The sequence below is a fragment of the Aquarana catesbeiana genome, linkage group LG09 (genome assembly GCF_042186555.1).
Source record: "Aquarana catesbeiana isolate 2022-GZ linkage group LG09, ASM4218655v1, whole genome shotgun sequence".
Taxonomy (NCBI): Eukaryota; Metazoa; Chordata; class Amphibia; order Anura; family Ranidae; genus Aquarana; species Aquarana catesbeiana.
In genome coordinates, this window is record NC_133332.1 from 17919005 (window position 1) to 17933635 (window position 14631).

A 14631-nucleotide genomic window follows, 5' to 3' on the forward strand; every position below is an offset into this window, starting at 1 on the left:
TGGTGGGACTTCAGCCAATTCCTGGGGAGGCATGCCCAGTAGGTGGTGGAAGATCCCATAAATAGTTTGAGGCCTGAGGCAAGAGTGCTGTGTTCCTGGGTCCAGTCCTGCTGGAGGAGACCCCTTTGCAGAACCTTAGAAGAAGCTTTTAGGAGAACACTGAGGTCTCATAGTTAGTCAGTTTGAGAAAAGACATAAGACCATCTAGTTCAACCAATAAAAAAAAAAAATCATACAATCCCAATATAAACATTCCTTCGTCCACAGTTGATCCAGAGGAAGGCGTAAAACCCATGCAGAAGCATGATCCAATTTGCTACAGCAGGGGAAAAAATTCCTTCCTGATCCTCCGAGAGGCAATCGGATTTTCCCTAGATCAACTTTACCTATAAATGTTCGTACCCAGTTATATTATGTACATTAAGGAAAAAACCCAGGCCTTTTTTAAATCAATCTACTGAGCTGGCCAGAACCACCTCTGGAGGGAATCTATTCCACATTTCTACAGCTCTGTGAAGAAACCTTTCCGTATTTGGAGATGAAATCTTTTTTCCTCTAGACGTAAAGAGTGCCACCTTGTCCTCTGTGATGACCTTAGAATGGATCAAGGTGGGTCTGGAGAAGTTCAGTGGAGGAAGTTGGTGGGAAAGAGTCCAGCTGTCCTATGGAGGAGTGAGTCTACATCTTCCTCACTAGGAAGAGCCTAATGGATATCGGCAGAAGGCAACCAATAATCCTGTGGCTATGTTAGTAAATGACCCCAGTGCTGAAGAGTAGTGACTGTGCGTAGCTTTCAACTGTGGAAGGAGTAAAGGTCACCAACAGCATAGAGATCCTGTGGGACCTTCCTTGTTTTGTACAGTACAGCCAGAAGCGAGGTGTCTTCAAGTTGTTCATTTCTACAGTTTACGGGGTATCCCATGCTCCCTATATCTATCCAAGTTCATCGTTCCCAATAAAAAACAAAAAAGCAGCCCCTAGACCAGTGATGGTGAACCTCGGCACCCCAGATGTTTTGAAACTACATTTCCCATGATGCTCAAGCACTTTGCAGTATACTTGAGCATCGTGGGAAATGCAGTTCCAAAACATCTGGGGTTCCAAGGTTCGCCATCACTGCTTTTAGACTGTTCTTTGGAGTCAGTAGAGGAGTGCAGGAAAATGCTGTTTTCCTGGCTGTGTGGGCTTTAACCACTTGCCGACCGCCTAACGTAGATATACGTCGGCAGAGTGGCACGGGCAGGCAGAATCACGTATATATACGTGATCTGCCTCCCGCGGGCGGGGGGTCCGATCGGACCCCCCCCCGGTGCCATCGGCGGTCGGCATCTGACTGGGAGCGTCGGGAGGCGAGGGGGAGACCATCCGATCGTGGCCCCCCCCTCGCGATCGCTCCCAGCCAATAGGAATCCTCCCCTGCCTGTGTGTAGTTTCACACAGGCAGAGGATGTGATGTCATCTCTCCTCGGCTCGGCAGTTTCCGTCCAGCGCCGAGGAGAGAAGACATGTAAGTGCACACAACACACACACACACACAGTAGAACATGCCAGGCATACCTTACACCCCCGATCCCCCCCCGATCGCCCCCCGATCCCCCCCCAATCACCCCCCCCCCCCCTGTCACAAACTGACATTAGCAGTATTTTTTTTTTTTTTTTTTTTTTTTTTTTTTCTGATTACTGCATAGTGTCAGTTTGTGACAGTTACAGTGTTAGGGCAGGTAGTATTACCCCCCTTTAGGTCTAGGATACCCCCCTAACCCCCCCTAATAAAGTTTTAACCCCTTGATCACCCTCTGTCACCAGTGTCACTAAGCGATCATTTTTCTGATCGCTGTATTAGTGTCGCTGGTGACGCTAGTTAGGAACGTAAATATTTAGGTTCGCCGTCAGCGTTTTATAGCGACAGGGACCCCCATATACTACCTAATAAATGTTTTAACCCCTTGATTGCCCCCTAGTTAACCCTTTCACCACTGATCACTGTATAACCGTTACGGGTGACGCTGGTTAGTTTGTTTATTTTTTATAGTGTCAGGGCACCCGCCGTTTATTACCGAATAAAGGTTTAGCCCCCCGGTCGCCCGGCGGTGATATGCGTCGCCCCAGGCAGCGTCAGATTAGCGCCAGTACCGCTAACACCCACGCACGCAGCATACGCCTCCCTTAGTGGTATAGTATCTGTACGGATCAATATCTGATCCAATCAGATCTATACTAGCGTCCCCAGCAGTTTAGGGTTCCCGAAAACGCAGTGTTAGCGGGATCAGCCCAGATACCCGCTAGCACCTGCGTTTTGCCCCTCTGCCCGGCCCACCCAAGTGCAGTATCGATCGATCACTGTCACTTACAAAACACTAAACGCATAACTGCAGCGTTCGCATAGTCAGGCCTGATCCCTGCGATCGCTAACAGTTTTTTTGGTAGCGTTTTGGTGAACTGGCAAGCACCAGCCCCAGGCAGCGTCAGATTAGCGCCAGTACCGCTAACACCCACGCACGCAGCATACGCCTCCCTTAGTGGTATAGTATCTGATCGGATCAATATCTGATCTGATCAGATCTATACTAGCGTCCCCAGCAGTTTAGGGTTCCCACAAACGCAGTGTTAGCGGGATCAGCCCAGATACCTGCTAGCACCTGCGTTTTGCCCCTCCACCCGGCCCAGCCCAGCCCACCCAAGTGCAGTATCGATCGATCACTGACACTTACAAAACACTAAACGCATAACTGCAGCGTTCGCAGAGTCAGGCCTGATCCTTGCGATCGCTAACAGTTTTTTTGGTAGCGTTTTGGTGAACTGGCAAGCCCCAGCGGCCTAGTACACCCCGGTTGTAGTCAAACCAGCACTGCAGTAACACTTGGTGACGTGGCGAGTCCCATAAGTGCAGTTCAAGCTGGTGAGGTGACAAGCACAAGTAGTGTCCCGCTGCCACCAAGAAGACAAACACAGGCCCGTCGTGTCCATAGTGCCCTTCCTGCTGCATTCGCCAATCCTAATTGGGAACCCACCACTTCTGCAGCGCCCGTACTTCCCCCATTCACATCCCCAACCAAATGCAGTCGGCTGCATGAGAGGCATTTTCTTTATGTCCTCCCGAGTACCCCTACCCAACGAACCCCCCCAAAAAAGATGTCGTGTCTGCAGCAAGCGCAGATATAGGCGTGACACCCGCTATTATTGTCCCTCCTGTCCTGACAATCCTGGTCTTTGCATTGGTGAATGTTTTGAACACTACCATTCACTAGTTGAGTATTAGCGTAGGGTACAGCATTGCACAGACTAGGCGCACTTTCACAGGGTCTCCCAAGATGCCATCGCATTTTGAGAGACCCGAACCTGGAACCGGTTACAGTTATAAAAGTTAGTTACAAAAAAAAGTGTAAAAAAAAAAAAAAAACACATACAAAAATATAAAAAAAAAAAAAAAATAGTTGTCGTTTTATTGTTCTTTCTCTCTCTCTATTGTTCTGTTCTTTTTTACTGTATTCTATTCTGCAATGTTTTATTGTTGTTATGTTTTATCATGTTTGCTTTTCAGATATGCAATTTTTTATACCTTACCGTTTACTGTGCTTTATTGTTAACCATTTTTTTGTCTTCAGGTACGCCATTCACGACTTTGAGTGGTTATACCAGAATGATGCCTGCAGGTTTAGGTATCATCTTGGTATCATTCTTTTCAGCCAGCGGTCGGCTTTCATGTAAAAGCAATCCTAGCGGCTAATTAGCCTCTAGACTGCTTTTACAAGCAGTGGGAGGGAATGCCCCTCCCCCCCCAACGTCTTCCGTGTTTTTCTCTGGCTCTCCTGTCTCAACAGGGAACCTGAAAATGCAGCCGGTGATTCAGCCAGCTGACCATAGAGCTGATCAGAGACCAGAGTGGCTCCAAACATCTCTATGGCCTAAGAAACCGGAAGCTACGAGCATTTTATGACTTAGATTTCGCCGGATGTAAACAGCGCCATTGGGAAATTGGGAAAGCATTTTATCACACCGATCTTGGTGTGGTCAGATGCTTTGAGGGCAGAGGAGAAATCTAGGGTCTAATAGACCCCAATTTTTGCAAAAAAGAGTACCTGTCACTACCTATTGCTATGATAGGGGATATTTACATTCCCTGAGATAACAATAAAAATGATTAAAAAAAAAAAAATGAAAGGAACAGTTTAAAAATAAGATAAAAAAATAATAATAATAAAGGAAAAAAAAAAAAAAAAAAAAAAAAGCACCCCTGTCCCCCCTGCTCTCGCGCTAAGGCGAACGCAAGCGTCGGTCTGGCGTCAAATGTAAACAGCAATTGCACCATGCATGTGAGGTATCGCCGCGAAGGTCAGATCGAGGGCAGTATTTTTAGCAGTAGACCTCCTCTGTAAATCTAAAGTGGTAACCTGTAAAGGCTTTTAAAGGCTTTTAAAAATGTATTTAGTTTGTCGCCACTGCACGTTTGTGCGCAATTTTAAAGCATGTCATGTTTGGTATCCATGTACTCGGCCTAAGATCATCTTTTTTATTCCATCAAACATTTGGGCAATATAGTGTGTTTTAGTGCATTAAAATGTAAAAAAGTGTGTTTTTTCCCCAAAAAATGCGTTTGAAAAATCGCTGCGCAAATACTGTGTGAAAAAAAAAAATGAAACACCCACCATTTTAATCTGTAGGGCATTTGCTTTAAAAAAAATATATAATGTTTGGGGGTTCAAAGTAATTTTCTTGCAAAAAAAAATTATTTTTTTATGTAAACAATAAGTGTCAGAAAGGGCTTTGTCTTCAAGTGGTTAGAAGTGTGGGTGATGTGTGACATAAGCTTCTAGATGTTGTGCATAAAATGCCAGGACAGTTCAAAACCCCCCCAAATGACCCCATTTTGGAAAGTAGACACCCCAAGCTATTTGCTGAGAGTCATGTTGAGTCCATGGAATAATTTATATTGTGACACAAGTTGCGGGAAAGAGACAATTTTTTATTTTTTTAATTTTTTTTTGCGCAAAGTTGTCACTAAATGATATATTGCTCAAACATGCCATGGGAATATGTGAAATTACACCCCAAAATACATTCTGCTGCTTCTCCTGAGTACGGGGATACCACATGTGTGAGACTTTTTGGGAGCCTAGCCGCGTACGGGACCCCGAAAACCAATCACTGCCTTCAGGCTTTCTAAGGCCGTAAATTTTTGATTTCACTCTTCACTGCCTATCACAGTTTCGGAGGCCATGGAATGCCCAGGTGGCAAAAAAAACCCCCAAATGACCCCATTTTGGAAAGTAGACACCCCAAGCTATTTGATGAGAGGTATAGTGAGTATTTTGCAGACCTCACTTTTTGTCACAAAGTTTTGAAAATTGAAAAAAGAAAAAAAAAAAATGTTTTTTCTCGTCTTTCTTTATTTTCAAAAACAAATGAGAGCTGCAAAATACTCACCATGCCTCTCAGCAAATAGCTTGGGGTGTCTACTTTCCAAAATGGGGTCATTTGGGGGGGGTTTGTGCCACCTGGGCATTCCATGGCCTCCGAAACTGTGATAGGCAGTGAGGAGTAAAATTAAAAATGTACGCCCTTAGAAATCCTGAAGGCAGTGATTGGTTTTCGGGGCCCCGTACGCGGCTAGGCTCCCAAAAAGTCCCACACATGTGGTATCCCCGTACTCAGGAGAAGCAGCTAAATGTATTTTGGGGTGCAATTCCACATATGCCCATGGCCTGTGTGAGCAATATATCATTTAGTGACAACTTTGTGCAAAAAAAAAAAAAAAAAAAAAAAATTTGTCACTTTCCCGCAACTTGTGTCAAAATATAAAATATTCCATGGACTCAACATGCCTCAAAGCAAATAGCTTGGGGTGTCTACTTTCCAAAATGGGGTCATTTGGGGGGGTTTTATGTCATCTGGGCATTTTATGGCCTTCAAAACTGTGATAGGTAGTGAGGAGTAAAATCAAAAATGTACGCCCTTAGAAATCCTGAAGGCAGTGATTGGTTTTCGGGGCCCCGTACGCGGCTAGGCTCCCAAAAAGTCCCACACATGTGGTATCCCCATACTCAGGAGAAGCAGCTAAATGTATTTTGGGGTGCAATTCCACATATGCCCATGGCCTGTGTGAGCAATATATCATTTAGTGACAACTTTTTGTAATTTTTTTTTTTTTTTTTTTTTTTTGTCATTGTTCAATCACTTGGGACAAAAAAAATGAATATTCAATGGGCTCAACATGCCTCTCAGCAAATTCCTTGGGGTGTCTACTTTCCAAAATGGGGTCATTTGTGGGGGTTTTGTACTGCCCTGCCATTTTAGCACCTCAAGAAACGACATAGGCAGTCATAAATTAAAGGCTGTGTAAATTCCAGAAAATGTACCCTAGTTTGTAGACGCTATAACTTTTGCGCAAACCAATAAATATACACTTATTGACATTTTTTTTACCAAAGACATGTGGCCGAATACATTTTGGCCTAAATGTATGACTAAAATTGAGTTTATTGGATTTTTTTTAGAACAAAAAGTAGAAAATATCATTTTTTTTCAAAATTTTCGGTCTTTTTCCGTGTATAGCGCAAAAAATAAAAACGGCAGAGGTGATCAAATACTATCAAAAGAAAGCTCTATTTGTGGGAAGAAAAGGACGCAAATTTCGTTTGGGTACAGCATTGCATGACCGCGCAATTAGCAGTTAAAGCGACGCAGTGCCGAATTGTAAAAAGTGCTCTGGTCAGGAAGGGGGTAAATCCTTCCGGGGCTGAAGTGGTTAAGGGGCAAATAGGATTGCATTCACCAACGGCTCTTACGGGACTGCCCTACACATAGATATTTGTGGCCCTCTATGACAGTATTGTATGGTGTATGTGATACATTTCAATACATTGACTCAATGGCGATGTCCCTGGAAGTGAATTCCATTGTTATCAGCTCTAGTTTTCTTGCTTGATGAAAGTTCCTCATTGTATGCAGCGGTCACTGAAGGCTTTTCCTTTTTCTGTTTGCTAAACCGATAATGTCTTGGCAGCACGCTGTATTTTCTCTGAGTCATCGGGAGACAGAAGCCTCTATTAGTCATGACTTGTATGCAATTCCTCCAGCTCAGAGAAGAATACAGCACAGAACATATTGTACCATTTATAGGAGGAACCACAAATAAGCTTTTCTAACCTCTGCAGATGGCCCCACCAAAATATTATTGCTTTCTCTGTTATAAGTGTTCTTTTTCAAATGCTGGTGTGTGCATCAACGTGTGGCTTTGTGACTGGCTAGTAATGGCGCAAAAAAGCACAAGTCCCTACCTTGTTCCTGTCCTTTTGCTAGAACACTACATTACATAGTCAATCGCATTTAGTGGACGGTCTGCAGCAGTCACATGTGAAAGCATATGCAGCACTTAAACCACTAGAAGACCAGGATTTTTCTGGCACTTTTTGTTTACATGTAACAATCAGATTTTTTTTGCTAGAAAATTACTTAGAACCCCCAAACATTATATATTTTATTTAAGCAGAGCCCCTAGAGAATAAATTAGTGGGTTTTGCCATTTTTTATGTCACGCGGTATTTGCGCAGCGGTTTTTCAAACACAATTTGGGGGAAAAAATAATTTTTTTTAAATTTTTAATGCAAAAAAACAATCTATAACCCACTTGTGTGTAAGGTATAAAAGATGATGTTAATCGCCGAGTGAATCGATATCAAACATGTCACACTTTAAAATTGCGGACACCCTGCGCAACGATGACAAACGACGTACATTATGCTATCCATGGGCAATGCCTTTAGATTTACAGAGGAGGTCTAGTGCTAGAATTACTGCCCACATTCGTGGCGATACCTCACATGTATGCAACGATCATCATTTGTGTGCATGTGGGACCGAGTTGAACGGTTGCCTTTGCGTGCCAGCATGGGGGGACAGGGGCACTTACTTTTTTTTTTTTTCCTTATTAATTTTTTACAATATTTTTTTATTTTTACACTGTAGCTTTAATTTTTTTTTGCATCGCCTTTATTGCTTTCCCAGTGACAGGTCCTCTTTATGGAGAGATCTGGAGTCTATAAGACCCCAAATCCCTCCTCTGCACTTAAACGCATTAAAAAGCACAGTTCTGTATTTTTTTAATGCATTTCTTTATTTGAAAATGACTCTGAAAACATCTGGATAAGTCGGAAGTGATGTCATGTCATCGCTTCCAGGTTACCATTACGGACAGCCCATCAAAGCCGATTCCGGCTTTGTTGGGGCTTTCCGACCAACTGGAGGACATGCCGGCTGGCCGCTCGGGTCTCCCAATGGGACGGGAGAGCCTGAGAGAGTCGCTGCTTGTAATAGCAATTGAGCGGCTAATTAGCTGCTCCGATTGCTTTAACAAGAGGGCCGACCGCCGGCTCTAAAAAATGGTACTGGGGTGATGCCTGTGGCTGCAGGCATCACCCTAGTATAACCACTTGAAGCTCTCTAACAGTCTCTCTTTTCACCATTATTATATAGAACTCAGAACTCAGTCATGGGCTCTCCATAGACATCTCGTCCATTGGTACACCCCTATGGGGACCCTCAGGGAAATTAGCCTTACTCAGGGAACTCCCACCCTGGCCTCAATAAGGGTCAGGAAGTCTACAGCTGTCTCTCCTGGGTGCAGGTTTACTCCTCCCTGGTCTCCAGACCTGTCCTGCCTCCACATGCTAATTACATATATCCTGGTGTGGGGTATCTGGCAGATTTAGACCTTGGGGGGCCTGGAGGCACTTCAGGTTTGGAGGCCCCCTCATTCACTGAGTTGGTTTCCATTTTCAATGACAGTCACACTCTCAAAATGCATGACACATCATTCTGAAGTCACACATGTGCACACACACACACACGGTCGTAGGCCACATTCCTTAAGAGCGCAAGTGTGTGGTTCATTGAAGCTACCTGTGACGGGAGTCACTTTGGGCGGGGGGCTTGTGGAACCCAGCTTACCTTGGAGAGCTCTGGAAACTCCTTGTCCAGCTCCCCCGGCCTCTTCCTATGTGTAAGTTAGGGGCACAGGGTGACCGAGAACCCCAGTCAGGTCTGCACTAACCTAACTCACTGTACAACCACACCGGACTCAGCAATTCCTTTTACCACTAAAATCCAGGGTCCTATATGTGTGGTTTATGTTGAAAGAACGAAGGGGTTCTTTCACTTAGGCCAGTAATATTTCTGAACAATATCCCTCAAGAAAATTTGAAGATAAATTCCACCTTTCCAACTGCTGGAATATTGTATGAGCTTGGTCTCATAAACTGTTGCAGACTTTTTACGAGATCGTTTGAGGTGTGGCTGTACCCCATTGTTCTATTGTTTGCCTTGGGAGCAAACTATTATGGGATGTATATGTGTTTCTAGCATGTAGACCGGGGGGGGGGGGGGGGGCGGGGAAGGAGGGGGGAATTCCACCAACAACCCTCCCTGCTGATAAGACGGTCTACTGGTGAGAAATTTGAATACACCTGTGTGTCTCATGGAGGAGGTGAAGTTTATCCCACCCTGTGTCGTCATGCAGAGAACGGGGGGTTGTCCCTAAGTGTATATCTCTCTGTGCCTGTGTGTCATTACAAGTGATTGGGTGGGCTAAGGGGTTTTGGATCGCGCTGGTACTGGGCAAGGAACCTTAAATGGCGGACAGCGCTCTTCTGGAGTACGGGACTCCGTGACACTACCAAAATTTGTTTTTAAAACCTATACACTATACCAGTCCAGAGTAAAACCTTTTACAGAGGATGGCAGGCAAAATATTACCTCCCAAGATACACTTAATAAAAAATGTAATAATTTTATTATTATCTATTTATTTATTATTTTTTTAATATAATTTTTTATATTGTTTTATATTTATTTTGTATAAAAGGAGGGGCCCTTCTGTCAGGGGGCCTGGACAGTGACCTCTTTTGCCCCCCAAAAAATCTGGCACTGACTGAGGGAACACCGAAGATGTAGGGCAGGGTCTAGCTAGAACCCAAATAATTAGCACTAAACAGAAGGGAAGGACAGAGGAAGATGCCAAAATCACACTAATAAACCAGTTGTAGTGGCCCAAAAACCGACCCTAGATGTTACCATACTATAGAAAAATGATAACCTCATGCAGTTCAATACAAAACATAAAGAAATACACTGGTGTGGGGAAGAACAATAAGAATGTGGTAAGATGAACCAAAACTGGGCTACCTTCTTCAGGAGACTAGAAGATCCAAAGACTGAGACACACAGGAACTGGACATGTCCATAGCATACCTCCCAACTTTCTGAGATGGGAATGAGGGACACCTATTAGCAAAATTATGTAGGCATAGAACACACCCCATGCCACGCCCTCCTTCAAACGATTGGGTAAACCCACAACTACCATTCCTTAGTATTGGCTTTTGGAATTTACAAAAGCAGCAATTGGATGAAAGGTTTAGCATGGGGAAACACTTTTTAAAAGATAAATAGTGCATTTTAATATATACTATATACAGTAGATCAGTTCAAAATGAGGGACAAATGAGGAGCAAAGGGGGACAGAGGGAATTTCTTTCGAATCAGGGACAGTGGGGAGCTATGCCATAGTCCCAGCTATACTGTAAGTAGATGTACTGAGGAGCTGGACATACATGGTACAGTCTGATTGTACAAGCTGAACTTGGGGATCAGCAAATATTGTCTAAATCCATTGGTCATGCGTATTCTTCCTGGAATCTCGGTGAGCTTTGTGCATTTCTTCCAGATCTGTGCAGTCATCCAGTGTGAGACTTTTCCTTCCTGTAATAAAGACCGCTCACTGCTGCTCTCTCTCCTCGTGCAGGGTGACTGGTCTTATCTCCGCCCCCTTCTGTAGTTATCTACAGGCAGCCTGTAGTGGGTGGAGCCTGCTAGGCACCTGCCACAGCTCTACTCTCTCTCCTTGTGCTGGAGGACTGGTCTTGTCTCCACCCCCTAGTTATCTACAGGTAGCCTGTAGTGGGTGGAGCCTGGTGGACCAGTCACTGCTGCTCTCTCTCCTTGTGTAGGATGACTGGTCTTATCTCCTCCCCCTTCTGTAGTTTTCTTCAGTGGGTGGAGCCTGGGGACCGGTCACTGCTGCTCTCTCTCCTTGTGCGGGGTGACTGGTCTTATCTCCTTTCTGTCATTTTCTGTAGTGGGTGGAGCCTTCTGGACCCCTCCCACAGCTCTGCTCCATGCACAGGCTATGTACAGCACAGTGATGATGTCACTGCTACTTTTATAAGGTAATATCTGGGTTTGCAAAGACATTTTGTGCGCAAAAAGCGAATTTCAAACCATTATGGCTATTGAAAAATAAATTTCAATGAAATTTTTTTTTTTGTGCCCGGAGTTTATCTTTAAGGAAGTTCTAGTGATACAAAGTATACAAAGTAACACTTTCAATACATACACCGCATTTTACTTTCTCTTAGTAAGCCTGAGCTTTGTACCGCGGACTATGTAGCAAGGTTGTGAAATAGAGATGTGACAGATGAGGTAATGCTCTATAAATAGTGATTTTTTTTTTTCTCTGGGAACTGCATCGCTTGTTTTCGGACGGATCATGCAGCAGAATTGCTTTCACATGTCCTTACATAGACCTAATTGGAGGGAGATTTACTAAAACTGGAGAGTGCAAAACCTGGTGCAGTTCTGCATAGAAACCAATCAGCTTGCAGGTTTTATTGTCAAAGCTTAATTGAACAAGCTGAAGTTAGAAGCTGATTGGTTACTATGCACAGCTGCACCAGATTCTGAGTGCTCCAGTTTTAGTAAATCTCCCCCCCATGGACCATGTCTGATTGCTTCTTTTATTTTAACAAGAGAAGGGGAAGCATATCCTTCAATATTAGGGAATACCGCCAAATGTGGCCTCCTTCAATGACTGCTCCACCCCCCCTATATATTACACCACTGAACTGGTCATTGGGAAGCTTCCTGTTTATTGACTGGCCAGGAAGTTTCGTCTTGAAGTCTGTTTCCTTAAAGGGAGTTTTTCCTAGAGATTAGCAAATATTTACTTTTCTTGGTGTAGAAATGAACTGGTCTGGAGGATCACATACTGGTTCATCATGGAGAATGGTGGTGACCCCTGTGTGACATCCCTGCCCCAATTCCTAGGTCATTGATGTTACACTGGGTGGGGGATTCTCATCAAGTAAGCTTCGGGGGTTCTCAAAGTGGTTGTAAACTTCAGACATGAAATCTGAACAAAGCATATCCTTCTATAGTGTGTACTTGTCTCTATTAACTGCTTAAGGACCGCCCAATGCAGATATACTGCGGCAGGGCGACCCTCCTGCGCCAAATCACGTACAAGTTTGTGATTTTGGTTGCAGTGGGTCTGGGGCGTGTGCGCTCCCCACCGGTGACCCACTCCCGCTGTGATTGGACACAGCGGGAGCCAATCAGTGTGCCCGGCGGACGTGATGTCCACCGGGACCCGCCGATCGTTCTCTGAAGAGGCACAACAGTGGTCTGCCTATGTAAGCAATTGCCGTTCTGTGAGAGAGGAAGATGGCGATCTTGTGTTTTCTGCTAAGCAGAAACACAGATCTCTGTCTTCCCCCAGTCACAGCATTCCCCCCACAGTTAAAAAGCACTCCCTAGGACAGTGATGGCAAACCTTGGCACCCCAGATGTTTTGGAACTACATTTCCCATGATGCTGCAATTACACTGCAGAGTGCATGAGCATCATGGGAAATGTAGTTCCAAAACATCTGGGGTGCCAAGGTTCGCCATCACTGCCCTAGGAACACATTTATCCCTTTGATTGCCCCTGATGTTAACCTCCTTCCCTGACAGTGTCATTAGTACAGTGACCGTGCATGTTTTTTAGCACTGATCACTGCTTAGCTCCAAACTGTCCCTGATTTTGAGGGCCTGTCCCTGATTTTGAGGGCCTGTCCCTGATTTCGAGGGCCTGTCCTGGATTTCGAGGGCCTGTCCTGGATTTCGAGGGCCTGTCCTGGATTTCGAGGGCCTGTCCTGGATTTCGAGGGCCTGTCCTGGATTTCGAGGGCCTGTCCCGGATTTCGAGGGCCTGTCCCGGATTTCGAGGGCCTGTCCCGGGCCCCGGATTTCAAGGGACTGTCCCTGATTTTGAGGGACTGTCCCTGATTTGGAACAATGTCCCTCTTTCCCCCTCATTTGTCCCTCATTTTGGTCTGATCTACATAGTTGTATATAAAATGCACTACTTCTCTATCAAAAAAGTGTTTCCCAGTGCTAAACCTTTCATCCCATTTCTAAACTGTTGCATTTGTAAATTTTAAAAGCCAGTACAAAGGAATAGTAGTGTTAAAAAAAAAAAAAAAAAAAAGTAACTAATCTTTTTTTTTTGTATAATTCTCCTTTAATGGGGTGTGGCAGGGGGTGTGTCCTATGCCTACATACTTTTGCTATTAGGTGTTCCCATCTCAAAAAATTGGGAGGTATGTCACTGTATTGGTGTCACTGGTCCCTAAAAAGAGTCAAAAGCACCAGGTGTCCGCTTTGTCCGCCGCAATGTCGCAGTCCACTAAAAATCGCTGATTGCCGCCATTACTAATAAAAAAAAAAAAAATACCATAAATATGTCCCATAGTTTGTAGACGTATAACTTGCACAAACCAGTCAATATCTGCTTATTGGGATTTTTTTTTTTTTTACTAAAAACATGTAGCAGAATACATATTGGCCTAAACTGATGAAGAAATTAGATTTTTTTTTTTTACATTTTTTTTAATTGGATATGTTTTATAGCATTAAGTAAAAAATATTGTTTTTTTTTTTTTCAAAATTGTCACTCTTTTTTTGTTTATAGCACAATAAATAAAAACCGCAGAGGTGATCAAATACCACCAAAAGAAAGCTCTATTTGTGGGGAAAAAAGGGACATCAGTTTTATTTAACGACCGCGCAATTGTCAGTTAAAACAACGCAGTGCCGTATCACAAAAAACGGCCTGGTCAGGAGGGGGGGGGGGTAAATCTTCCAAGACTGAAGTGGCTAAAAATGAATTGCTAAAAATGAATTAGTGTTTTTGGTTTGTGAGGCTCAGATGAAGCGTTAAAGGGATAAAACACGGGAAAATGTGCATGCATTGCAGAGATCTACTGCATATATTTTTTATTTTATTTTGCACTGATGTGATTTACAGCATTTTTATGAAACATGGTCTATTTTTTATGACTTTGAGACTTTTGAAAAGTTTCTAACCCTATTGATTTTTATATGGGCTTAGCAAATCAAAAACTTGATTTTATAGTAGAAATATTATTATTATTATTATTATTATTATTATCATTATTATTATTTGGTAGGTAGGATGTAGCTGTATCTATTTATGATCTGTTGCTTTCCTCATGGAATCACATCCATCTGTTACATGCTGGCTATGTGGTATATTCCCAGGGCAAGGCTCCTTAATGACAAAGGAGCACCAATCTAATTGCTAAGCAATTTAAGAAATTAGCTTAACCCATTAGTGAAGATGAACTCCAGCTTAACCCGTTTTTTTTTTTTTTAAAGCTGAAGTTTAACCACTTGACCTCCGAAACATTCACCCCCCTTCATGACCAGGCCATTTTTCGCTATTCAACACTGTGTTACTTTAACTGACAATTGCGCGGTCGTGAGACGCTGTAGCCAAATAAAATTGACGTCCTTT

At 43.7% G+C, this 14631-nt stretch overlaps 1 protein-coding gene and 1 long non-coding RNA gene across 4 annotated transcripts in view; one reads left to right on the forward strand and one right to left on the reverse strand.

Annotated features, from left to right (window-relative positions):
* The window catches only part of LOC141107424 (uncharacterized), a 56710-nt gene extending 46441 nt beyond the window's left edge, over window positions 1-10269 (reverse strand). The window contains exon 1 of the long non-coding RNA XR_012235905.1: window positions 10180-10269. This is a non-coding gene — a long non-coding RNA (uncharacterized lncRNA). The remainder of the gene's footprint in view (window positions 1-10179) is intronic.
* Window positions 1-14631, forward strand: part of DIAPH2 (diaphanous related formin 2) — a 1573862-nt gene that overhangs the window by 46376 nt on the left and 1512855 nt on the right. The gene's annotated exons all lie outside the window — the stretch shown is intronic.